Source organism: Corapipo altera, unplaced genomic scaffold, assembly GCF_003945725.1.
Source record: "Corapipo altera isolate COAL_440 unplaced genomic scaffold, ASM394572v1 79, whole genome shotgun sequence".
NCBI lineage: Eukaryota > Metazoa > Chordata > Aves > Passeriformes > Pipridae > Corapipo > Corapipo altera.
In genome coordinates, this window is record NW_020884927.1 from 2,201,818 (window position 1) to 2,225,920 (window position 24,103).

At 47.9% G+C, this 24,103-nt stretch overlaps 1 long non-coding RNA gene across 2 annotated transcripts; it reads left to right on the forward strand.

The window, feature by feature from the left end:
- Positions 1–4,540: 4,540 nt before the first annotated feature.
- LOC113954351 lies at positions 4,541–22,810 on the forward strand. Of its 2 annotated transcripts, XR_003530177.1 has the most exons (4): positions 4,541–4,562; positions 5,448–5,671; positions 11,219–11,365; positions 12,366–15,444. It is a non-coding gene; the product is annotated as an uncharacterized LOC113954351 (long non-coding RNA). The 2 variants fall into 2 exon arrangements; XR_003530178.1 differs by lacking the exons at positions 4,541–4,562; positions 5,448–5,671 and adding an exon at positions 15,451–22,810 and having other exon boundaries at positions 10,947–11,365; positions 12,366–12,672.
- Positions 22,811–24,103: the final 1,293 nt, after the last annotated feature.

Here is a 24,103-nt window from a genome sequence, read left to right on the forward strand (position 1 = left end):
AGCCCTGCTGCCCCCAGCACATGGCCCTGAAGGAGGCAATGATGGGACAGACCTGAGGGTGTCTGAGCTCAACGATGTCCCTGACAACTCTGCAAGGCTGAGTTATGTGGAGTCGTCATGTTAACGTACAGCCAGTGAGAAAGATAGGAGAAATACCGCCACACAGAGATCCATATTTTTCCCCACTGAGTAAAATACTGTGTAATTTTATCTAGTTACTATAAAACAGTTTATACTCCTTGTTTATAAAAAAAAAAAAAAAAGAGAGAAAACCCTCATATTTCACTTCCACTACTGACAGGCTATGGAGGAAAAATAGATGGTTTTTTCTGCATTTAATATTTCAAACCAAGTAGACCCAAAAGAAAAGGCAGCAATTAACCACAAGTACCAGCAATGTGTTCCTTGTGTTTCTTCTCTCCAGATTTGGCTAGGAAGAATCAGTTCAGTACAAACTTATTTACAGTCATGTTAAATCCTTTAGCAATTATTTTCCAAGCTAGGCAGGAAAGCAGTGCAGCTGCCATGCTCACCTTCCAGACCACAGACTTCTGAGATGAGACCTGCACTTCACATTTTGTCAGGATTTAAATCCTTTACAGGATAGTTTGGAAATGGCTAGCACATATCTGACCATATATTGGAGTAAGTTTATATATATGCACAGGGAAGTAAATTTATAAGCCTGGCAGAACCCCAAAAAGGGGCCAAATGGTAAAAAGGGCATTGATTGTGGTGCAGGTTCTCTACCTAAGAACACATAAAGGTACACATGTAGGACTATGTATTGTCCCCCTTCCACTGACCTGCCCTGTGGCTCCAAGTGACAGAAGGAGAGAGACCTGAGCATCATCTTGCCCACATCTGAATCACCTTACCATTTGTGCTTGGCCACTTGCCACCTAAATAACCCTGGCTGTAAGACCAGGGTTAGCTGAACCCTCAGTAGGAATCCAGCAAGGATACACGGTTCCTTGCCTGCTGCCTCCTCCTCTGCATAGCCTGCACCCAGGCTGGCAGCATCCTGTGACTAACTCTTCTAGACTGGATTTCTCCAAGGGACGACCAGCGCTTAATTTGGCTGACTCTGCGCTCCGCGGGAGCTCTCATCCATGCCAGCTTGAGTCCTAGCAAAAACCCATCATCATTAGTCCTCAAAAGGAACAGCTCGGGTATTCTCCACCCCCGCTCCTGCAGGCTGGGATGTACTGTGCGTTCCCACAGACCGAAATTCCCCTGGTGGGCTCAATTACAGCAATCAGCCTTCATGCTCTTTTCAATGGCACTGCTGCCTCCGACTCCGTCCGGCCACCGCGGTGGGGCCGGGAGCTGCAGCGTTCCCACAGGTGTCGGGGGAGAGGACACGGCTCTTCCAGCTACACCAGACCCGTGGGTAGGACTCTGTGTGGTGGGGACATGGGTCCCACGGGCTTGTCTCTGAGGGGGTTGCCCTAATTGGAGCCATTTGGGATGCACCCTGTACTTCAGGGAGGTGATTAGAGCAGAGCACCGAGCACGCGCTCTCCTTCGGCGGGGCCTTCGCTCCAGCTTGCAGCAGATTTGCTCTGGTGCAAGGCAGGGCTGGGCTGGGGAGGATCTGGCCAGTGTGCATTTCTCTTTGCTAACACTTTGGCAGCCTCTCAATGAACAAACCACTAGAAAACAAATCTGGAGCAGCCCTTGGCTGTGGTGGCCAGACCTCGGCTGTTAACTGGGCTGAAGAGTACCAGCTGCTCTGCTCCTGCCCCAGGGAGGAGAGGCCCTTCTGCTGTGGTCTGGGGACTAGAAACATGCCTGAACCAGCTCCTGCAAACTGAGATGGCTTCTAGACTCCAGCTCTGGATCCAAATCTGAATTTCATTGCTTTACATGCTGCCTGAACCGATGTCTTGGCTCCAAATATCTCTCTGCTCTAAAAGGGCAAATAATATAGTGACGACAAACTTTTTTTCTGCCCATGGCTCTGTATAATGGTGACTTTGAGGTGCTCTGGCTTGGGCTTCCCTGGCTGCAGCCAGGACAGTGCTTGCATTTAATTCCCTTTTTCCACCCCCCTGGTAGTGGGGGCCGATTGGGCAATGTGATCTGCCTGGTTTTGTGCAGCAAGGGGGAAATGTGTGGCTCATGGTGCTCAAGCTATGGGTGCTTCCCCATGGCAGGAGGAGCTGTGCTCAAGGGGGCTAAAGCTTTCCTGTGTGGGAATGGGGAGCCAGGATGGCTTTTCCAGCTCTCCCTGTATTGCCCATCTGCCTGGCTTATCCCCAGTCCCTGCTGATGCCTGTGGACCCCTTCCCATATCTCCCTGATGCTCTTCTCCCGAGCTTGGCCCTCTGCCCAAGCCCTGTAACTTGTGTCTGTCAGGCCTGAGGATGTTGTGGTGCTGAGCTGTGTGGAGATGGTTTCTGGTTTGGAAGAGCGGCATGTAGGGTAGGTAATGATGAGGGCTCCAGTCCCAGGAGGGGCTTGGTGAGGGGGGATGAGGACAGAGGAAGGAATGTGTTGTTTTGGCTCTTGCAAGGCATTAATTAACCTTTCTCAGAAAAGTACTGAACCTGGAAAACCTCTCACTCTCCCTGTGTTTTCTAGTGGTGCCTGTGCAGAAGAAGTGTAATGCTGGTGCTCAGACACCAGCTGTGGTCACACAGGGCTCTGCATCTGCTGGGTGAAAAAAGAGATATGCCAGTTATGAATTGGAAAGGTTTAGTAAATGAAATTTTTTTCCTATTTGTCTAAATTTCGCTGGTGTTTCATAGTTCAAAAGGCATTGCTCAGATTTGCTGTAGGTTGAAAAGTAAGGGAGGAGTCTGCTTGTGTCACACAAAGTTTTCTCCATCCTCTTCAACTGGGAAACACTGGGTTAGCTGCTCACACCAGCTTTGTCCTGGGTTTGTCCTTTGTGCCTGTGGCTGCAGTGGTCCCCAGCCCTCGCTGGCCCATGGGCTGCGACAAGCAGCAAGAAACATTCAGTGTGTCACAACACTCTTGCCTGTCCCCAGTGGGAGAGGACACAGCTATCCCTGGATGAAAGGGTCCGGTGGCACTGAGCCATGGCAGATGTGTTGCAAAAGTCTGGGGGAGGGGCAGGGGGAGCGGGGAGGGGAGAGGAGATGGGTCAGCCCAAATTTTGAGCAGTCCTCAGCAGCATCTCTGAGCCCAAAGCTGGTCTCAGAGACGGTCATCATCATGACCCCAAAGCTGTTGCAGTAGGTGGCCTTTGAGTCATGTTCCCAGTGAGCTGATGCTCAGCTCCCACCCTGCTGGGAGCTGACACTCCCACCTCTTTTCTCCTAGGATTCCCCTCCTGAAGCCGCCTCAACCTGCTGTGGCACCTTCTGTCAAACGCTTCACACGTTTGTCACCAAAATGTTTTGGCAGCAGCAGCATCTCTAGGTTTTGACATAATCCCGACAGGAGACTTTCTCAATTATTACTAATGGAACATTATGCTCCTCTTTGGGAACTCCTGCATGAATAAAAAGGGTCATTAATGACATCTGCGCAGAGCCCGGAAATTATTAGTCAATGCTTATACAGTTTTATTTTATTTTTTTAATTTTTACATATATATTTTCTTAAGCTCCTGGTAATTTCCCATCTTACCTCCCACCCCCTTCTCCAAAGTCTCCCATGCAAACTGGAGCTGAGCTGGGTTATTGTCAATGTTCTTGCTTTTGTGCAGGTAAATGCTCTTCCCCTCCCACCCTTCCTTCCCTTTTATTCCCTCTTGGCTTCTTTAAAGATCGTAGCTCTTGTTTCAGTCCCAGGAGATCCCGTTGCACCTTTCTCTGGGCTTGATTTTATTGCCAGGCAAGCTCAAATACTTCTTGGACTTGGAGAAATCAGTGTTGCCCTGGTCCTACCAAGGCAGTGCTGGAGAGGGAGCAGTAGGACTGTGTCCTGCTGCTTGTGGCCATCAGGGTGGCCTGTCCCCTCTCCTGCAGGATGCTGGTGGCACACAAGGGATGCTGGGAGAGGGACTGTAGGTGTCTCTAAGTACCATGTATGGTCATGCAACATCCAAGCTCCACTTGGATCATTTTAGAGAACTTTCTGGACACCAAACTATTTGGGTTTTTTCTGTCCTTCTGTCAGATATTCAGTTCCCTCTGCTCCATACCCCTAAAAGCTGCCCAAAGAAGGATTTTTCTTTATTTTTCTTTCCAGCATATTGCAGTGATTTGAGGAACCGGTAGCCCCTGTGACAGAGCCCTACAGAGATGTGACAAAAAAAGGTGTCTCTGCCCTGAGCCATTTCAAATGGCTCTGCAAGTCAGGGCCACTGAGGAGGTGAGAGACACAGGGCTGTGCACGGTGGGTTGGAAGCTGCATCTGTCCCATGTCCTGTGTTGATAACAACATGTGGGTTCGAGCCCTGGGCCGAGAGCTGTGCCAGTGGCACGTCCAGCAGGACAAAACTCTGAGGTCGTTCCTTTTGCTGCATTGCTGTGCCAGCACATGTGGTTTGGAGGCACATGTAGGGTTGGGTTTTATTCCCAAAGAGAGGAGAGTTTTGGGATGATGGTTAGGCTTTTGGTAGGATCTACAAGATGTCCATCTCCATGGTGAGTGTCTCTAATGCTGTTTGATGGGAGACTCTTCCCAAAGCCATCGACTGTGACCAGGGGAGATGGGGCTGCTGTGGGGCTTGACTTGCTCAGCAAGGTAAAGGGCACCACCTGGGAGAGGGGTTTGGCCCAGGTGGGAGATGTGACTATTCTCCCTGGGGCCTGGACTCATTGCAGAGCTGCAGCACATCCCTGGGGAAGGTCAAGCAGGGATCACCAGCCTCAATTCAAACCTGGCACTTGGGGTAAAAGGTCGACGCAGTAACTCTGCAAAGAAAACTACTAAACAAGAAATAGATTCCTTTAAAAAAAAAAAGTCCCTTGGAGAAAAGATATTTCAACCCCTTTTTGATTTATGACCTACTATAGGATATTGAGACGTTATTTACAATCGATATACGCTCCTGCAAGACTCCCGCTGGAGCCATAGACCCCGCCTGTTAGAGTGGAGACTGGTCAGCCTGCTCCACTGGAAGTGCCAGCCATGTCCTGCTGGAACAGGCTATAAACCTGCATGCAGCTGTATATCTTTCAGAAAATGGACCTGGTTACACATGTCTTTGGGCAGCTGACACAGGGATATAGTTTAGGGCTAAGACAGCAGTTCAGTAGCAGAAATCAGCATTCCTCAACCTTGCCAATAATGAAATCTCTTGCACAACGTAGAGAGCTCCATGGCCTTAAAGGTGCAAAATGGAGTTGTTCACTTGACTTATAATGGAATTGGGCCAATTCTGAAGCAAGCGCTGGATTTTATTCTGGGATTTTATCTTTAAAGGGGGATTTGCAAACACTTTAAGGGGGGGGGGGGAGGAATTCATTCCGCGTAAAATTGCGTCCTGGCCGCATTCCAGTTTGGGTAATTACGCTCTCTTTCTGTAGTGGCTGCAGGACAAAGGGCCATTCATCACGCTCCAAAGTGCTGCAAAAGGCTCCCGTGTTCCACCGGAGAAGTGCCTGCATTTGAATCCAAGCGAGAAAGTTTTCTCCCGGTGCTCCAGGCCGCTCCGGAGAGTAATGGAGCTTGGCGCTGCTTTAGGATCCTTTTGGGTGAGATATGGGGGCAAGCACCTTGTCATGCGCCGCTCAGGCTCCAGCAAATCTGGGTAAGTAGGGCGCTCAGCAAAATAGATTCCTTCCAGCCTCCCGTGGCTCGCCTTTCACCCTGAGGACATGCTTGTCTTTGCAGAGTGCCACTGGAGCTCCAGGGGATCTCTCTCTGGAGCACAGGAGCTGGATTCCCTCTCTTCAAACCTCCCATTTTGGAAATGCCTATAAGCAAGAAACTGGGTTGCATCCAGCTAAGCAGGGCTCAAGGACTTGCGGTGCACTCAGAAGCGGTGCAGGGGAGCCTGGAAGGGCGTGGGTGCTCTGCCTTCCACCTCTCAGGTCTCCATACAGCCAGAAAAGAAATATTTGCAACCCTTACTTCAGCTTTCCAGCTTAGGGAGAGTCATGCTTACGCGGTGGACCACAGTTTTCAGTGGAAGCAATAGAGCATTAGTTATTAGGAAGTAATTTTTAACTGTGAGGGTGGTGAGGCACTGGCACAGGTTGCCCAGAGAAGCTGTGGCTGCCCCATCCCTGGAAGTGTTCAAGGCCAGGTTGGACAGGGTTCAGAGCAACCTGGTCTAGTGGAAGGTGTCCCTGCCTGTGGCGTGGGGTTGGAAAGAGATGAGCTTTAAGACCCCTTCCAACTCAAACTGCTCTATGATTCAAGGATTCCTTAGCTCCCTGGTAGCTCTGTTTGCAGCCATTCTCTGTTGAGGCAGAGTGAGGCCCCACAGTGGCAGCCCCAGTGCTCAGGTAGAGGCCAGTCGAGGAGGCAGCAGCAGACACAGCAGCATCCCCGCAGGGTGAAGGAGCATGTCTGCATGCCACCCACCAGCTGACCTGCCAGGGAGCATCCTTGGCCTGTGTGCCTTGAGAGTGTCCCTTTAAAGCAATTTGTAGACTGTTATCCTGTATCATTAACCTAATTAGTGTAATTGCCGCCATTTATGTAATGAGTATAAATACTGGAGGAATCCCATAATTAGGAGATGTAATTAGGTAATTAATAGATGACATGGTAACAAAAATCCAGGGGAAACTTTGCAAGGTGGACACTGTGTGTTTCTATGTGTGAGTGTGTGGCTGTTCCAACACACCAGTCTTGCCAGGATCTGTCACAGAAATGCTCCACAGTTGGCTCCAGCCTGGAGCCCCTCTATAGTCCATGGGCAATGTAAAGGGACCTTCAGGTGATGTGAGAAGGCTCTATTGAATCTCTACAGGTGTTGCAGAGGGGATCCGGAGAGCCAGGATTCGGTTAAGGGGAAGAGCAGAGCTGTGGCCATTGCCTTGCCATACAGACATGCTTTGCTTTGAGATCCTGGGAAAAGCAAGGTGAATTTAGCAGAGGTCTGAGGTATTCCCCAGCCCTAGCCTGGAAGGTGGCTTGAAGTGCTGTTTGCCCCATAACACTTCTCTGCTACAACCAGTGCTGGAAATAGCACGGCAGCCAGTTCCTGTGCCAATAGCTCGCCTGACTAGAGGATAAGGAGCCTCAGGGTGTGCTCAGCTGCCTGATAAAAGTCCCATTTTACTTCTCCTGTGGGTTTGGCTTAGAAAAGTGATTGGAGCTGGAAATTGTGTTTGGACTGTGAAGAGCTGATAAAGTTCCCGCTGTGCCTGAGGAGCATTATTTTAGAGCTTCATGAGTTGAGAGTGTTTCAGCTGGACCCTTTCTAGTTGTTGAAGTGTTGATTTTTTCCTGCTGCTCTCTGTCTCTTGCTCCTCAAAGCTTGTTGATGCTTCTAGAAAACTTACATGTCCAGATGTATCTGAACAAAATAAATTGCAGTTAAGGAAAGTTTTTTCTTGGAGGTTTTTTTTTGGTGTGTTGCTGTTGTTGATCATCTGGATTCCTGGTTGGCACCTGCCAGAAGGAGTCACTACCACCGGCTTTCAATACCTGAAAGAGGCCTACAAGAGAGCTGGAGATGGACTTTGACAAGGACCTGTAGTGATAGGACAAGGGGGAATGGCTTTAAACTGACAGAGGGCAGGGTTAGGTTAGATATTAGGAGAAAATTCTTGACTGTAAGAGTGGTGAGACACTGGAACAGGCTGCCCAGACAAGCTGCAGATGTCCCATCCCTGCAAGTGTTCAAGGCCAGGGTGGGGCTCTGAGTCACTTGGTCTAGTGGAAGGTGTCCCTGCCCAGTGCAGGGGGACTGGAACAAGATGATCTGTAAGATCCCTTCTGAGCCAAATGAATCTATGGTTCTGTAATAAGCCATGAGTATCTCAGTGTAGGATGTCTTCTCTGCAGAGGGTCCTGGGCTCTTTTCACGCCACATTGACTAGCCTGCACTGGCTTATTTTAAAGAAGCCATCAACCTCATGCTTTTACTCTTGGCCTCTCTCGCTCCCTTTTGGAGTATGTCCTCTCCAAAAGATGAGCTGTTATGCACTCCTTGGAGGAGCACTTCAGCCAGCAAGAAGTGACCCCAAGACCTGCAGCACTGGGAGCACCAGCTTGCAGGAGAAGTCACAGGGGAGCTTGTGCAGGAGTTGGGTGGTCAAAGGCTGCGGAGTCCCCGAGACCAGCAGCTAGAGGGAGATATGACCTCACGCTGAGGGCCAGCCTTGTCTATGCCGTGGATTCCTGTCGGAATGCCAGAGAAAATCCTCTTGCTTTCTACTGTTCAGGGTTCATGTAATGAACAGCCATAATGCAGACTTCATTACATAGCATAAGTAATTCTCGAGATTGAAGACTTTTGAAATGGCTTCTGATGAAACTTCTGCCAAAGTCTTTCTTAGTCCTTGTCTACCTGGAAAGTTTTATCAGGTGTATCATGATCAGTATATGTAGGTCCAGTTACAGCAGGAAGGCTCTGTCTAGACATTTTCATTCCAGCATAAAGAGGGCCTGTTTTTCCTTTAGCTTAAATTAATATGCCCTTCACAAAATCAGGGCTCCATCAGTGGAGGAGCCACTCTATACGTAGCATTATGTTTGAATTCCCACTCTAAACTGCATCAAAGCCCACTCTACCCTGAGGCCAGGAGTTTCTGCTCCTGCCATGGCCCTGGCTCGTGGATGGGGAAGTGGATTGGTTTGGGGCAGTTGCTTGGCTGGAATCAGCTCATTGTGCCCAAAGCAAACACATGGTCTTGCAGAGCACTTCTGCAGTCTTTCAGCTGAAGCCTCTCTGCTTCCCATGCTCCCTGTCCTCCCTTGTCCCATGCTCCCCATCCTCGCACTCCAACGGGATGTGTCCCATGGGGCCCCATTTGCTGAAGTCTTCCCCAGCTGATCCTTTTGTTTTATCTATGAATCAGGTTTGGGGATTTGCCCTTTGAGACGCAAATTTGCAGGAGCCAGTGTTGTGCTTTTGGCTCATTTTCCGTGTAGTGAGCTCCAAGTCCCAAATGATCCCAGCTTCAAACCTGTCTTGAGGCTTTGCAGACCCTTGACCCACTGGCTTTGCAGAGGTGCTACATTTCCCACCCTGCAGTCACAGAGGGTGACTTTGATGCTGCCTCTCCAAGTGATGGACTATGAGGAATATCTGCCTCCCTTGGCCCTGGGCCATCACATGGGTGAGGATCATTGCCATTTCTACATTTTGCTCTCATTTTGCTCTTGCTGTTGCCCTCACCAGGCACTGAGTATTGATTTATTCTTGGGGCCATGTCCAAACTACCCTAACAGAGACCTCCACTATGAGTGTGGAGCAGTTGTACTTTGTCTCTTGCTCTCTTTTTATGATGAAAACACTTTTTCCTGTGTTTCTGTCTCCCCTTTGAGGTCTAGCTCCACCTGAGTCCTGCCAAATTTCATTTTGTTCCTGTATTTCTTGGTTTCCAGATGTGTCTTCCTTTGCTGATCTCTCCCCCGTGTCATCTTTTTCCCTTTGTAGTCCTGACGCTAATTGTGAACACACTTTTCCTATAAAACATGGTTCCTGGCTCAAAGCCTTGCCTGAATGGTTGTCCCACCTGCATTTCAAACTCTAACTAAAAAAAAAAAAAGTAATTAAAATTTCCTCCGTGTTCAAATCCTCAAGCTCTTCAGTCACACTGAGTGCATTAACAGTGTTGTAGTTCTGGCCTAGCTTTGTGCATCTTCTCTAGTGAGCTTGATTTATCTATCCAGGATTAATCTGAAGTTGTCTTCTAGAAATGGCCAGCTGTTCTTCAAAGCTGTGGCCAAACAGGCATTTGGGGAAAGCCTCAGATATGGGTAGAGACCTGGGTGTAAGGAGCCTTTTGGGAGCAGTTGTCTGAAGGAGGAAGAGGGAGCACAGCTTTAACTGGAAGCAGTGAATTATGTTCCTCTCTGAGATTTGTCCTGTTTTGAAGTGAAATGGATCCAAGGAAGTCACGTGGTTTGTGTTAGACGAGAAGATCCTAATGTGGTCTTTTGTTTTTCCCTCCAAACTATCTCTGTCTATGGATTTGTTGGAAGACAGATTGCCAGGACAGTGTTACCAAATAATTATCCTGTGCCTCCTTATAGCAACCTTTGCAAGAAAGTGTTTAGACAGAGAAGCCACGTGAACTAGTCATTAATATCTTATAGGTCAGAGTTACAGATGTTGCATTGTGATGAAATATGTATTTCTTCCTATTTCCTCGGAAAATGGGCTTGTGAGACAGAGCAAGATTTATGATGATCTTAATTAGTTATTTCCTAGCTTTCAAAATGTTTGGGTTTGAGAGATGATATGATAGACAATTAACTTGTTGTCAGAGACAGCGACTTTTAAAATGAAATGTTTGTTCTCAAAATATTATTTATCTCAATAAGCATCGCACGCATGCCGTAGTACATACAGACATGCACGTATAGATAAATAGGCATCACTGCAGCTACAGGAGTTGGGAGCATGGCTTGATGCTCCTGGGATGGACAGTGGCCCCGGGTCCACATCAGGCTGAGCAGAGCATGCAGAGGTCACAGCCCTTCCGTGGGGGTTGCTGCCTTGTGGCTGCTCTTCTTGCCATGCTTGTCCTTGCCCTCCTCCTGGAAAAGTGACCTACAGAGGGTAAAGGGACTCCTGTCCTGCCCTGCCCTTTTCTGTCTGAGTTTATGGGCTAAGGTGAAGGCCAGAGTCATTTTCACAGGCTGAGATAGTTGGGGTTGTTCATCCTGGAGTAGAGAAGGCTTCAGGGAGACATTAAAGTACCTTCCAGTACCTAAATGGGCTACAAGAGAGCTGGAGAAGGACTTTGGATAAGGGCATGGAGTGATAGGACAAAGGAGAATGGCTTTAAACTGACAGAGGCCAGGGTTAGATTGGATTTTAGGAAGGAATTCTTCCCTGTGAGGGTGGTCAGGCCCTGGCACAGGTTGCCCAGAAAGCTGTGTATGCCCCATCCCTGGAAGTGTTCAAGGGGTTGGATGGGGCTTGGAGGAAATTGGTCTGGTGGAAGGTGTCCCTGCCCACGGCAAGAGAGAGTGGAATGAGGTGTTCTTTAAAGTGCCTTCCAGCCCAAAACATTCTATGTTTCTATAAGTACTCCAAACCAGTAAGTTCCAGGGACACTTGCCAGTAACATGGCACTTGTTAAGAGGTGGGGGGGTTGTGAAAGTTTTTTGCTAGACTAGTAAAGCTTAAATGAAGGGAATTATATCTCTCATTGCTATATCCCTCAAGGACAGAGAGGGGGTTGGAGATAACCTTCAGGGAAGGCAGAGGGCAGGATTGCACTGACCCCAAAGGATGCTGGATGTGGTCCCTGAAGCCGTGGCTGCCGTGATGCCTCGTTGCTGCGGGGAGCAGAGCTGCTGCAGAAGGAAAGAGGTCACCTGGAAGCTGATTTATTTTTTTTTCTTTCTCTTTCTTTTGCATGTTTTCATCAAAGCTTTATAAATAGCAGACAAAATCCCTGGGGAAAAACCTCCCAACCAGCTGCCTGTTGCAAATACTCCAGGAAATGGGAGGTGGTGGGGGAAGAGGGAAGGAAGGCTAAATTTGGTGGCTTTTATTTTTAACAAGGGCTATTTCAGTTGGCTTTAAACCCATGTAAAAAAAAATAAAAAATAGAGTCATGGGAAACTTTTGCCAGAACCATAGGAGTCTGTGGAGCCAAGCACTTGCTCTGGCCAGCACGGCACAGACGCGGTGTCTGCGCCAGCCCCTGCTCCAGGATTTGACAGCTCAGACACTGCCAAGGCCATCGCAGGGACAGGGAGCTCAGGGACAGAGATGAAACGATATATTTCAAGGCCTTGCAAGGTTTCTCTAGCAAAGCCAAGAGAGACTCAAAACTTTCCAAAGCAACCAAAGAGGGCATCTGCAAGTCCTTGCTTTTTTTGCAGGGCTGTTGTACTTGGGTCCCTGGTGCAGCACAGTAAAGTTTAAGTTAATGAACCCAGACAGTCAAGCAGAAAGAAATCCCCTTCTTCTGTGTTGCTTTTTAAAAAAAATTCCATGACGACCCTTCTCCTCCCGACTGGCCCTTGCTAAATCTTGCTGTTTGCAACACCTGAAGTCAAGGAGTATAAAATGACTTGGCAGCATCCCTCTAACATTCCCCTGGCACTCTTTGGAGAGCAAGGGTGTTAACCTTGGTGTCCTGGCCGTGTGCCAGGGTAAGTAATTACATTCAGCCTCTATAAATTAGCCCCACGGTCGCAGCCGGGGAGCTGCAGCGTCATTTCCTCCCGGCTGCACGATGCCCAACACTCTCCACCCGGGCACTGGTTGCACCTTGGTGCATGGGCTGGTACAGAGGACAGCCATGGGGAGCGATGGGGGATTGCTCATGCTAACGGTCTGTTAAATTGCTCCGGGGTTACAGGTTTGGTTCTCGGTTCTCCTGTGTCCAGAAAGGGAGAGCGGAGAGCGCAGAGCTGAGTCGGATCGGGCTCCCTACCCCAACAGGGTGACCTGATAAATTGCCACCAGTCAGCTGAACCTCAGTAACGGCCTCTCGGCTCGCAGCTAAAATTAGCTGAAATGGCATGAAGAGAATTGCTGAAACCTCCACGAAAGTGATTTAAGCCGAAGCACGTGACCTCGCATTTGTCACGGGCCGGAGCACGCGCAGGCTGCTGGCACAGCGCAGGTGATGTGCAGGAGCATGTTAAGACGAGGAGTCTCAATCCGTAACTCTTAACTCTGGTAGCTGGACTGAATGCTCTACCTGTGACCTCATCTCACATCTCGCTGTTCCCCTGCACTGACTCAGGTTAACCCCCTTCTGCTGGGACCCAGCTTAAAGGGTCTTCAGCAGGTGTCGGATTACAGCTGGAATGGACTTCAGAGTGCAGGAAGGGTTAATTTAAGATTAGGAACAATGTGTTGGCCAACTGTGCTTATTTTCCAGTGCAGATGCCAAGATAACCCTGTCCAGTCTGGGCTGAGATGGAGTGTGCCTACACGGAGGATGATAAAACCAATAGGGTGGGAAGGTCTAAGCAGGAGGAGATGTGGTGCCACATTCCAGACTGTCTTGTCATTGTTCCTTTCAAAGGTCATCTGCCTGGTCTTTAATTTCTGAGATTGGGTGCTAAGGGCTTTGGGGTCACCACGCCTTCTCTTCCATGAATCCAGCTGCCCCAGAGTGGGTGCCCTTCCCAGACTGGCAGCTCAGGCTGCAGCTCCTGTGGTTGCCCACTGTGTAGCAGTTCTACCTTTGCATGGCTGTTCTGTGTGTGGGAAAGGATTTCAAGAAACAATTGACCAAATGAAACCTCCGTAATGCTTCTAAATACTCAAACACATTAGACATGCCTGCCCAGCTCAGAGATAAATTAGAGCTATTATCACTAGAGCCCAGACAAACAAACGGAGGGCTCTCTCCAAACAAGCCATTCACTCAAGAGACTGGATTTACAAGGGTCAGGGAAGCAGCATGAGCTGCAGGCACTTGCTTTCTTTGGAAACCTGTTTAAATTGGCCATATTGATTGGTGCAGAAGGAGGGGAGAGAGCACAGCTCTGCCCTTCGGAATGTGGGGAGTCACCTCTGTGCAGGGACTGCGGCGCCGTGACGTACTAGCTGGCATTTTTCCTCTCCGTGTCTTCTATCAAAACTGGAAGGCAGAGACTGATCCATTTTGCTTTTTTCCCAAAAAATGTGATGGTTGGGAGATCAAGGTGTGCAGGAGCACATCAGGGATGCCAAGGCCACTTTGCCTTGCCCTTGGATTTTTGTGTTTGCTTCCAAGGAGGGATGGGGAGCCAAGCTGGTGGTAAGGTGGCACTAAGAGAGAGGCCAGTTCAAATCAGCATCTTGGGCATCAAGGAAACTGCCCGAAGGAGTAAATGGAAGCCAGAGCGTGTATTTTGGGCTGGATTTTGCATGGCAGCTAAAGGAAGGAAGGAGCAGATGCAGAGACAAAAAAGGAGTAAAGAAAAAGAGATGATTATTCTGCCTCCTTGCTGTGTTGGGCAGCCAGTGCTCTGGTGCAGGGTCTCCAGCACAGCTTTCCACGGTCTCCAGGAGCACCACGCTGGGGCTGAGCGTGACAGAGGCTGGGACTCAGAGCCTGGCTCAGGCAGGGTGTTTGGAGAAGGGCCACAGTCAGAGCAGGGTTTCACCTCTTGGCTGGGCCCCCTGAACCAGCCTCCTTGAGACTGAGGGAGCCAGGCTGGGGGGAAAGGCTGGGCTGAGAGACAGGAGTTCTGCAGCATCACGACCCCTGCCCACTTGCCTGGCAGCTCAGGCCAGCAGCACCCATGGAGGCTGTGAGGGTGTTATTCTCTTCTGAGAGATGCTCTTGAACACAAAAACTTGATCCTGAACCATAGTGTTGCTTTTTGGAAGATGTCCAGTCTGCATGCACAACCTCTGACTGATGTTGAATTTGCCATTTCCCTTGGTAACCAGGCCTGGTGATTAACTACCCTCCCTGCTCAAAATTGTCTTTTATTTCTCATGCAAGGTTCTCTCACTCGGTGTTGTCAACTCCCACTATTTATTTTGGGTTTTGCTGCTTACTGTGCCTTTTACCTGTAAGCCTAATGAACATGCCAATCTCAGCTATTTTCACTCTGTGGGTATCTGGGATCAAGTAACGACGAAGATTTTCTTTGACTGCTGAGCAGACAGAGCCCTTTCAGTCTTTTGCAGGGTTGAGCACAGGCAGAGCAGAAGCTGTCCTCGCCACTGCCTTGAGCATCTCCCAGTGCGTGGGATTTTATTTAAAGTCCCAGCCTCTGGACTTGAGCCATTACAGGGACCTTCCACTCTTTATTTTGCAGAAACCTGAAAACAATTACTCAAAAGAGAAACAAAAATAATTTGCCGGTTTATTTTTTTTTTTTTTAATGCATCAAGACTTCTGTGATGTTTTGGTTTATCGTGAGCAGAAGGGGTGGTGGGTGCTGGCTTGGTGAATAATTAGCAAAGCTGAGAACTTGCCAAGGAGACACTGTGGGCCTCAGGGGATGTCTTCTTCCACTGTGTGTGGTTCCACAGGCAGGGCAGACACTGACCTGAAATTCCTACAGATCTTCTCCCTGCTCAGCACCAGGGTAGGTTTAGTTAATGTGGGTGGCCTGTATGACCTCGACATCTCTGAATTTCAAGTGTTCATCATCTGCAGGTTTTTCTGCATTGCTGGGCAGGCTGAAGGGCACAAGTGGCCTCACCATCAGTGTCATGCACGTGGAGGGAGATGGAGTTTATTTTCCAGCTTCCTTCAAGGGTCAGAGGTCCACTGCGTTGTGTCAACCTCTCTCAGCTGAGCTAACGTGCTTCAGTAATCCCAAGACTTCAGATTTTTTCATCTTGCACTGTGTTTGTCACCCTCCCCGTATCTCCTGACACTACTGGTATAAATTAGAAGCATTTCAAAATGAAACAGCAAGATGCCTTGTTTAAAAATATTGAAATCATGTGTTTCCCCTTCCTTCATTCCTCTCTATATTTCTTCCCAGGAAAAAACCTATTTGTGAAGCTGGATATCCAGAGCAATAGTAGCTTTGGTGGCTGAACCCCAGGTGGTTTTCTGTTGATTCAGAACTTCAGCAAGTCCTACTAATTGCAAGTCCTACCCTTGCAGTGAAGCTTTGCCTCACTCACCATTTGCAGGCTTCAAGATTTGGGTACTGTTACCTGTCATTTCTGCTTCTAAAAGGACTCTGGAGACTGGGAGTTTGGGAGCGTTCTTCTAACCCCTTGGGATTTTGTGCATATGTGTTATCCTTTCTACAAAAGAATCAAGCTGGTGGTCAGGCCCCAAAATGCTCGAGTATTTATTTAAAAGTAAAATAAAAAGCTGCAGCAAATAGGGGTCGATGTCTTAAGGGCTGGGAGAAAAAGAGGGAAGAATGGGTGTGTCCATGTGTTACACATCTACAGGTTCATGTGGCGTCCCACAAGGTGAAGGAAAGTTGGTAGCATATGCCTGTGGTTATTGTGTTTGCTTCTCAGTTATCATACGAGGCCTAAATTAAGATGTCAATAAAATATTCCATGATGGGCACATTAAGACAGCCCTGCCTTGTGTTTTACGAAATGATTCGAGGAGCAGAGGAAGTGGGTTGTTGCATCTGGCACACCCTGATGAACCCTGGAGAGGATGCTTTGCCCCAGTTTTCAGAGGGAGATGCTCGAAGTTGCCCAGCTCTGCTCCTGCCTTGCTACCCAGGCACTAAAGGTCAGAGGAAACACTGGTGGTGACTCAGTTCCTTGGAAAATTATCTTGCTTATTTATGTGATGGCGAGGGAGAAGTTTGTGTTTAGAAGTCAGTGAATAAACGTATTAGAAAACAAAGACTCAAACCAATGTTCATTATTTTCTGAAAAGCAAATGCAGTTCTTGGCTTTCATTTACTGCAGAAGCATTTAAGAGATTTTCCTAGCAGAGATCAGAGCTACAGCTAGTGAAACCCTGTAAGAAAGAGTCCGTGCCTCAGGCAGGAGACACAGTGCAAGGGAAACAGAAGCAGTGACTGGTATTTGAGCACGTTTACAGGAGCCAAAAAGCAGAGCTGGGACCGCAGGGCCAGCCCTGGAAACCTCAGGCCATAGAACCGACCTCCTTCCTCCCACAGCAATGCTCTTAACATTGACCAAGACAGGATCGTTCATGTGTTGCCCCTGGAGTCAGTGGCTGAAAAGCTCTTTATGAGGCAGCAGAAACACAATGGGCTATTATTTTTAGGCTAGAGCCATTCACACATTTTCTCTGCAAAGCGAGTACCCTCTCTCTTTGTTGTGTTTAGTTGTTTGTGCTGCCTACTATTCCCTGCCTATCCAGCATCTAGCAAAATGAGATGCTGATCTTGTCTGGGGAGGTAAAATATTGCAAATTACCCTCATCTGGAAACCCTTTGGGTTTGAACCTGAGCGCTGCACTTGTGCTGTAGCTCCGTGTCCAAACCGGTGGAGCTAATGACCTGAGACTGCAGGGAAGTTTGGACACAGGCTGCAGCTCCGTCTCCCGGTAATGCTCTCCTCAGTGGATTAGAAGAAGCTTCCCTGGCAAACTGGGAAGGAGTCCAAGCTGGGGAGCTGGTGTGATAGGAACTGACAGGGCTGGAAATTTGATTTCTGACTCTTTGTGCGTGTATTTCTTATGAAAGAAGAAGAGGGAGAGGGAGCCAGGAGTACTTTGAATCCTGCAATCATTAAAACCAATTCCACTTTTCCTGCCCCTGCCCACCTCCTGATATGTGTGTGAAACAATCTTTACAGCTACACAGCCATCAGATGGTATCGACCCGGCGGTGGAAATTGCTATTGACTGCTGCTGGTGCTGCTCTCTGCACTTCCGTGGCTTTTAAAGCGACACTCTTCAGGTGATTTCAGTTTGCACTTGATACAGCCTGGGAAGCACTACCTGAAACGGGATGGGAAGAGCATGTGTGGGATTTGTGTATGCAACAAACACTGTCACTCTCCTTTAGTCAGGGGAAGGGTGTTTGAGCATGTGGGAAGAGATGCTTCTGCAGAATCATTCATCTAATAGGAAGATTCAGAAATTTGAATTTTTTTTTTCTTTAGTCCATCATGAAATGATTCTTGTCTCCCACTACAGTTTTCTCCTACTGCAATTCCAGCACCAAGCCAGGACCATTCTTCTACCCGTATGAAGAATCCATCCAGTCCTACATCAGCTGAGGACTAGATACATTGATTTCTTGTTTTAAGGGGCACCTCTTATTCCATATTATGAATTCTCTCTCATCTGCTTTAGGTTCCAAAGAAAAAAAGTCAGGAAGCAATAATATTTGCCTTTGATGCAAGTGTTTCGTGCATCTTAAAAACCCTTTTGATCATGTATGAGAACAGGGCTCTGTCTTAGGACTGTAAAAATGCACATTTTGTTTCCTCCAAGGCAATTTAATTGATGGTATTGGGTTATTCCAGTGCTTGGGTTTGGAGTTAAGTGGTGGTGAGGGGAGATGATAAAAAAGCTGTGTAAAAGCCAGGGCTAGAGTCTGACCCCAGCTCCACAGAGTAAATTTAGTGCAATGCCATTCTCATGATGCTGGTGGTCACTTGGGTTTCTGTGCAGTGAAGGTCCCTGTCCTACCTGCAGTGAAGACCTGGCAGATGCTGTCTTCTTCCAGAGCAGGCTGTGATGGTGCATTCTCCCAGGGACTGTTTTCTTCTGGGATGTTTCTCCAGGGCTGACGGCAGCACTGTGGCCTCCAGTCCACATGCAGTCCACCTACCAAGCACTGGCTTGAAGAAGGATGAACATGCTTTGGGAAGTGACATTTGTCTGGTCAAGGAGTAAAGCAGGGAGCACCCTGCTGTGGTCTGACCTGTGCTCCAGACCAGGCAAAGCTCCTGCCTCTCTTTTACCAGCAGGTTGGAGGTGCTGTTATCAAAAGAATGGATGTTGCTCTTTCTCATAGAGCTCTGCCTTTCTTCCTCTTCCAGACTCGTGCCTTTGACTTCAGCCACATGATAGTGCCCAGGAGCAGAGGCTGCCCAGATGTGTCCAGAGTGCATGTGCAAGGACTACCCTTTTTTGTTATCTGGAACAGTGACTGCCTAAAGCTTCTGAGCCAGCCCCTTAGCTCGAACACAAATAACCACTGCTATTAGCTCTGAGCAGTCCCTGACAGCCTTGATTTCAGGTCACAAGACTGGCAGGCTGCTGAGGTGTCAGGAGACATGCCTGGTATTTCCAAACTCTCCAACCCAAGCCCTGGGAACTGCTCTGTTGGTTTACACTGAGCCTTGGTGTTCGTGGGGTGAGTCTGACCCTTCTCAGCCTGGCTCTGTCTCAGCTGAATGGGAGGAAGAAGTGGAAATAGAAAGGGTTGGATGTGGAGAGCATGTCTTGGTGGGATGGTTTGCATACCCAGCCCCCAGCACTGAGCAGGCTGGGAAGGGAGATGGAGCAGGGCTGGGAGATAGGGTTAACTGAGAGTCAGCAGACTGCTGTGGGCAGAGCTGAGGCAGTAAGAAGCCTGGCCTAGGGGTGGTTTGACGTGCCAAACACTGCCCTGCATGCTTGGGACAGAGCTCTGAGAAGAAGGTACAGAATATCTCTGGGTGAGCATATGGCTTCTTTTGCATCTGCTGCCCACCCCTGGGATGGTCACAGGTCAGGCATGTCAGTTGTGAGGGGGGCTGATGACTATAAAAACCTCCTCTTGCCTGTGGCTTCTTTTGCCTCTTCTCTCTTTCCCTTCTGTTTATGGCAGTATGCATCTCCCAGCACACCGCTCCCGTTTCTCTCCTCCCACTACATCCCCATTTGGCTACTGGAGGCCAAACACTGCCTGTTCCATGGGGACAGTAGGGACCTGGGATGACTTTTCTCCTCACTCCTCCTTGGGCTCTGCCACTGTCTTTCTCTCTGGTCTAATTCTTGTATCACTCCAGAACTAGACTATCCAACTGGGGAAAGAACAATTATCTGGAAGAAGGGGCTGAAAGCCTGGAACACAGGAGGAGTTTCAGCTCTTTTATTTGAGGCCAGAGCAATGTGAGCCAAGTGGGGTCTTTCCAGCCTGGACCTTGAAATCTGGGGTCCCACTCAGGACTTGTAAAAATTAGAAAGCCAGGTCTTTACTCTGAGTTAAATCGGTACTTCTTCAAATGAGATTTATTAATTTACATCGTTTGAGGACCTTACCCAGCATGAGACTGGGGGAAAAGCAGCATGTTAGAGTTGCTGGTAGCTTTTTGAGTGTTATATGTCCTTTTATCTTCCCCATTGCAGGACCACAGCACCCCCATCTTTTTTCCAGCCCTCTGGCAAATGTCTTCTGTCCCCATCCCTTGGACACCTTGACTTTTTGGTTCATTAAATAGAGGTGGCAAAGGTTGAAGCTGCTGGTAAATAGGCCAGTGTGGGAGGCTGAAGGCTCCTTGCAGAGCAATATTCAACAGCTCCACCTCTGCCTCAACAGGATCTTCTTCCAAAGCCCCAATCCAAGTGAACATGGCTTTCCCTTCTCAGGGCTGTGGCTTTCCCTCTGCAGCCAGTGCTGAGCTGATGGGGCCAGTGGACCACGCACAGAATGTGAGTGTAGGTGGCTTTGAGCACACTGTGAGATGCAAACAGTGTTTGTTCTGCAGGCTCCACTCTGGTTCAGAGACAGTGGCAACCTGTCCTTTCTGGCTTCCCCTTTGGAGAACTGTGCCTAGCAACTTGCTCCCCTAGCCCACCTCCCAGCTCCTCATGTCCCATAGTAGTCAGGTGCTGCTGGAATGTGCATGTGCCCTTATCAAACAAGCAGCCCTTGATAGTTTCTCTTTCTTCTGGGCTTAACCTGCCTAAGTCTTTTTGGGGCGAGATACGATATGCGACTTGACAGCAATTCGAGGTGAGATTTTTTTCCTCCTGGGAAAGCGTGGTAAGAAATTAAGCTTTGCAGGTTTTCTGCCCAGTGGACCAAGGAAAGAAAAGTCCTTGGTGAACTTGGGCTGGGTCTGGGGACAGGAGAGCTGCTGCTGTGATTTGTGGCTATTCTCTCTGCAGCACTGCCTCCGTACTCACAAGTGAGAGGCAAGTGGTTTTGACACCTCTTTATGACCCGGGAGCCACAGGGAAGTGGTGGTGACTTGTGTTCTGGAAAGACAAGGTCATCGACAAGGGTGGTGCAAACATCTTTGGTTCGTCTGACCCTACTAGAATCCAAATATTTTCAATTCATAGGAATTAAAGTGAACATCATAGTTTTAGGCTAGTGGCTAAATCTGGGTGCCTCCCAAGGTGGTGTACAATATAGGGATATTATGGGGAAAGCTGTTGATAAGAGCAACAGTGAAAATGGATGTCTGGTTTCAAGCCTATCTGTCCTACAACCTTCAGGGCCTGCCAGGGGACGTGTTTCCTGGGCTGTGAAAAACCAATATGGGACACAATCATATATCAGTGATTATATCGATCATTGTCTCAGACCCATTCAGTCCAAGGACACCAGCACCTTTTGGAGAGGAAGTGTTGCTCCTGCTCTGGGAGTCTGGGGAAGGTGTTGAATGCATGGCAGTGATGCTGTGCAAGGGGAAGTGACTCCCCTTTAGGGAATGCTGGGTCCATACTTGAACCAATTAGTAGAATGGAGCTGAGCAAAGTACAGAAGGGATCAGACTGATAATAAGCAAAATGCTCAAATATGGGAAGTTGGGGAAGAAGCCAAATGAAAATGAAATGAAAGGCTAAGGTCCAACTTCAGCAGTTGTGCAGAAAGGATGGGACAGCTGATAATAGGAAAGCCTGCAGGAACAATGGGTCAAACCCCTACGCAAGAGACTGAAGGAATCTGTGAACAAGCCAAGTGGGGGTGGGGGGATTTTATCGAAAAGCATTTCAGCAAATTAAAGCTGTTGGCTTGCTTACCACCATCAAGACCTAAGTCCCTCACTGTGACCTCATTGCTCAGTGCTTTGTGGGGATGGCCAGTTGAGAAGTGCATGGGTTAGTGAGGTTCTGTCTCAGAGGAGCAGCAAGGGTCTTCTTGGCACACCTTTGCATGGAGGGAATGCTTCCCACCAACTTTACTGCTGTGGAAGGGCCGACAGCATTTGCTCTATCCCTTAATTCAGAGCTGGTGAGAATTGTCTTTGGGGATAACCTTAAACTCCTCTTTTATGAAGGTGAAATCAGAAACCCGTAGCTGAGCCTCTTCCTTGGCAGTCTTTCCTAGTCTTGGAAACCCATGGAAGACTCAAGAGACGAAAACCAACTTCTGACTGCAGACGAGCTCCATAAAGACCACTCGAAGGTAGATGATGTGATGAAAAACATCCCAAAAACTGTAAGTCTGGACCTAAGAAAATTATTTTCTTACAAAGAAAGTAATTCTAGATCCCTCTAGTTCACATGAGGCAGCGGGGATTCCTTTCACAGACACGTTGATTAAGGTAGGCATTACATGATCACTTCGGCTCTTGCTAGCGGAGGTAAGGCTCCTCTTTTTCTTGGCTCTCCATATCCCCATGTGTACAAAAAGAATAGGGATATAACTTCATGGTAAATCTTCTGAAAATGGACTTGCTACGAAAGACAGCCCATCCTGCTAGCGGTGAAGAGGTCCCATTTGGAGGCTTGACTTGTGAGATCTCATGGAGAATCTATGGAATACAGCCATGAGTTTGTACCTCTAATGTGGCTTTCTCTTTATAAAAGTACTGCACGGAATGTGAGACTCACTAGATAAAAGTGAATTTAACAGCTATTTTGTATCCTTTGAGGAACATCAGTGCCAGTTGAAAGAGGGGAAAAAAACCTTTTTGTTGAGTCTGGAATGGACCTGCTTTTATTGAAGGACTCTACAACTGCTTTTGTTGCTATTTCCGCTGATAGCTTTTACCTGACTTGTTTTCAAAATCCTTGTTGAATTTTTTTTTCTGTCCGCAAAAAACTGCATTTCCTTGCTGAAATTCAAGTTGGGGGCCTGGAAAAACGTCCTAAATGATTTTGCAGATGGCTTGTTCTGATGTAGAACTCTCAGAAATAGGGCATTCTGTAAGAGAAGTCACCTGTTTATTTCCAGGAGGGTAGACAATTTATTTTAAACAATGCCATTTTCTTTTCAATTATAGACGCTTTTGTGGAAAAAAAATTCCAACAGTCTCTAAGAAAGAGCACGTGATCACAATTAAAGGATGTGCTGTGCTGTATCAGAAGGTAGCATTTAAACCAGGGAAAGCCTGAATATTGGCTATAACTCATCGTAATTATACCATCTATTTCAAACATGTAAATATGTTTGGTAGCACTTACATGTTTATGTCAGCTATTGGGAAAAGACGTTTTTCTTTTTGGTAAACTTCTGATGGTAAGAATTTTGTTCCTTGCATTTGAATAAATAACAAACAAGCTTACATACCACAAATTTTTGTGTGAACAGAACTTGGTCCCCTCTCTTGTTGTAGGATTGTACCCATGTTTGGGTTATTTATAATAATTTCATGAATAGGTAATATTAATAAGCAACATATTAATTAAGACATACATTTCTCAGCAGGATAAACCATGACTGTGGCAAAATCAGTGTGATGCAGGGTACTGAACATGAAGGTGGGAATGGGGTGAGTAGGAATCTAATTCTGGCTCTTTCCACCCTAACTGGGGTCAGGGGTATTTAGCTCATTTTGAAAGGGCTTTGAGATCTGCAGGTTGAGATCCCTCCAGAAGACCCAAGTGCTTTCCTAAAGTCTAACACACAAACCCTGCAAAAACCTGAAGGCTGATTTAACCTGGCATTGGAAGTGAAGCTGCATCTCTGCTTGAACTGATGAGAAAACTCCCTTTGCTTCTGGGGACTGGGATCCTTTGCTAGGAGAAATCATTCTGAGCCTATTTCCCGTCCCTTTGACATTTTCTGTCTTATCAAAAGCCAAAGGAGTAAGGAAGAAGGTTAATGACTAAATTGACAAATAAACAATCAGTTCAAAGCAGCAACACGACATTTCCTGGAAAATTTAAGAACCTCCTCTGAAAATCAGTTAGGAATGTAAATGCTGCCACACTCCAACTCAGGGGAGGCTATCCGTACAGAGTTCATTGTGTTACAAGGGGCTGAGGCTGGCTGGGAAATAGGAAGGGCTTTGGGTTTTCCATGGAAAATTTTTCTTCAGAGGAAAATTGGAGAAGAGGGAGGAAAATTAACTTGGTCATGGCGAACAGGGAAGGGTATGGCCACAGAAGTGTCTTAAGTAGAGCCCCTCCTACGGTGTGAGGTACGATCTGTACGATGTTTGGCTCTGGGATGTCAGGTTTGGGGCAGCAAAGGGAGAGAGTCCGTGGCCGTCCTAGCAAAAGGAAGTGTTTAAGGAGTCTCAGGCCAGAAAACTGCTTCTCATTCCATGGCGGCATGAGCGTTGAGGGATGGTGACAGTGGGATGCTTCCCTCGCGGTCAGAGAATGAGAGTGTGTTTGGCCTTTGTTTCCAAGGGCTCCACTTTGCCACAGTAATGGTGCATTAACAACGGCTTGATTTTCATTTAATAAATAATAGGAATCATACTGCGACGGAGCCAAGATTTTAAACAAGAGGCTCCCATAAACATTTTCTTCAGGAATCTGTGATAAACCAAAGATAGTGTTAGATGTACTCGGGGGGAGTGGGGAGGCCAGACTTGGAAGCTGTCCATCTGCTTCGCCATTGAAACAAA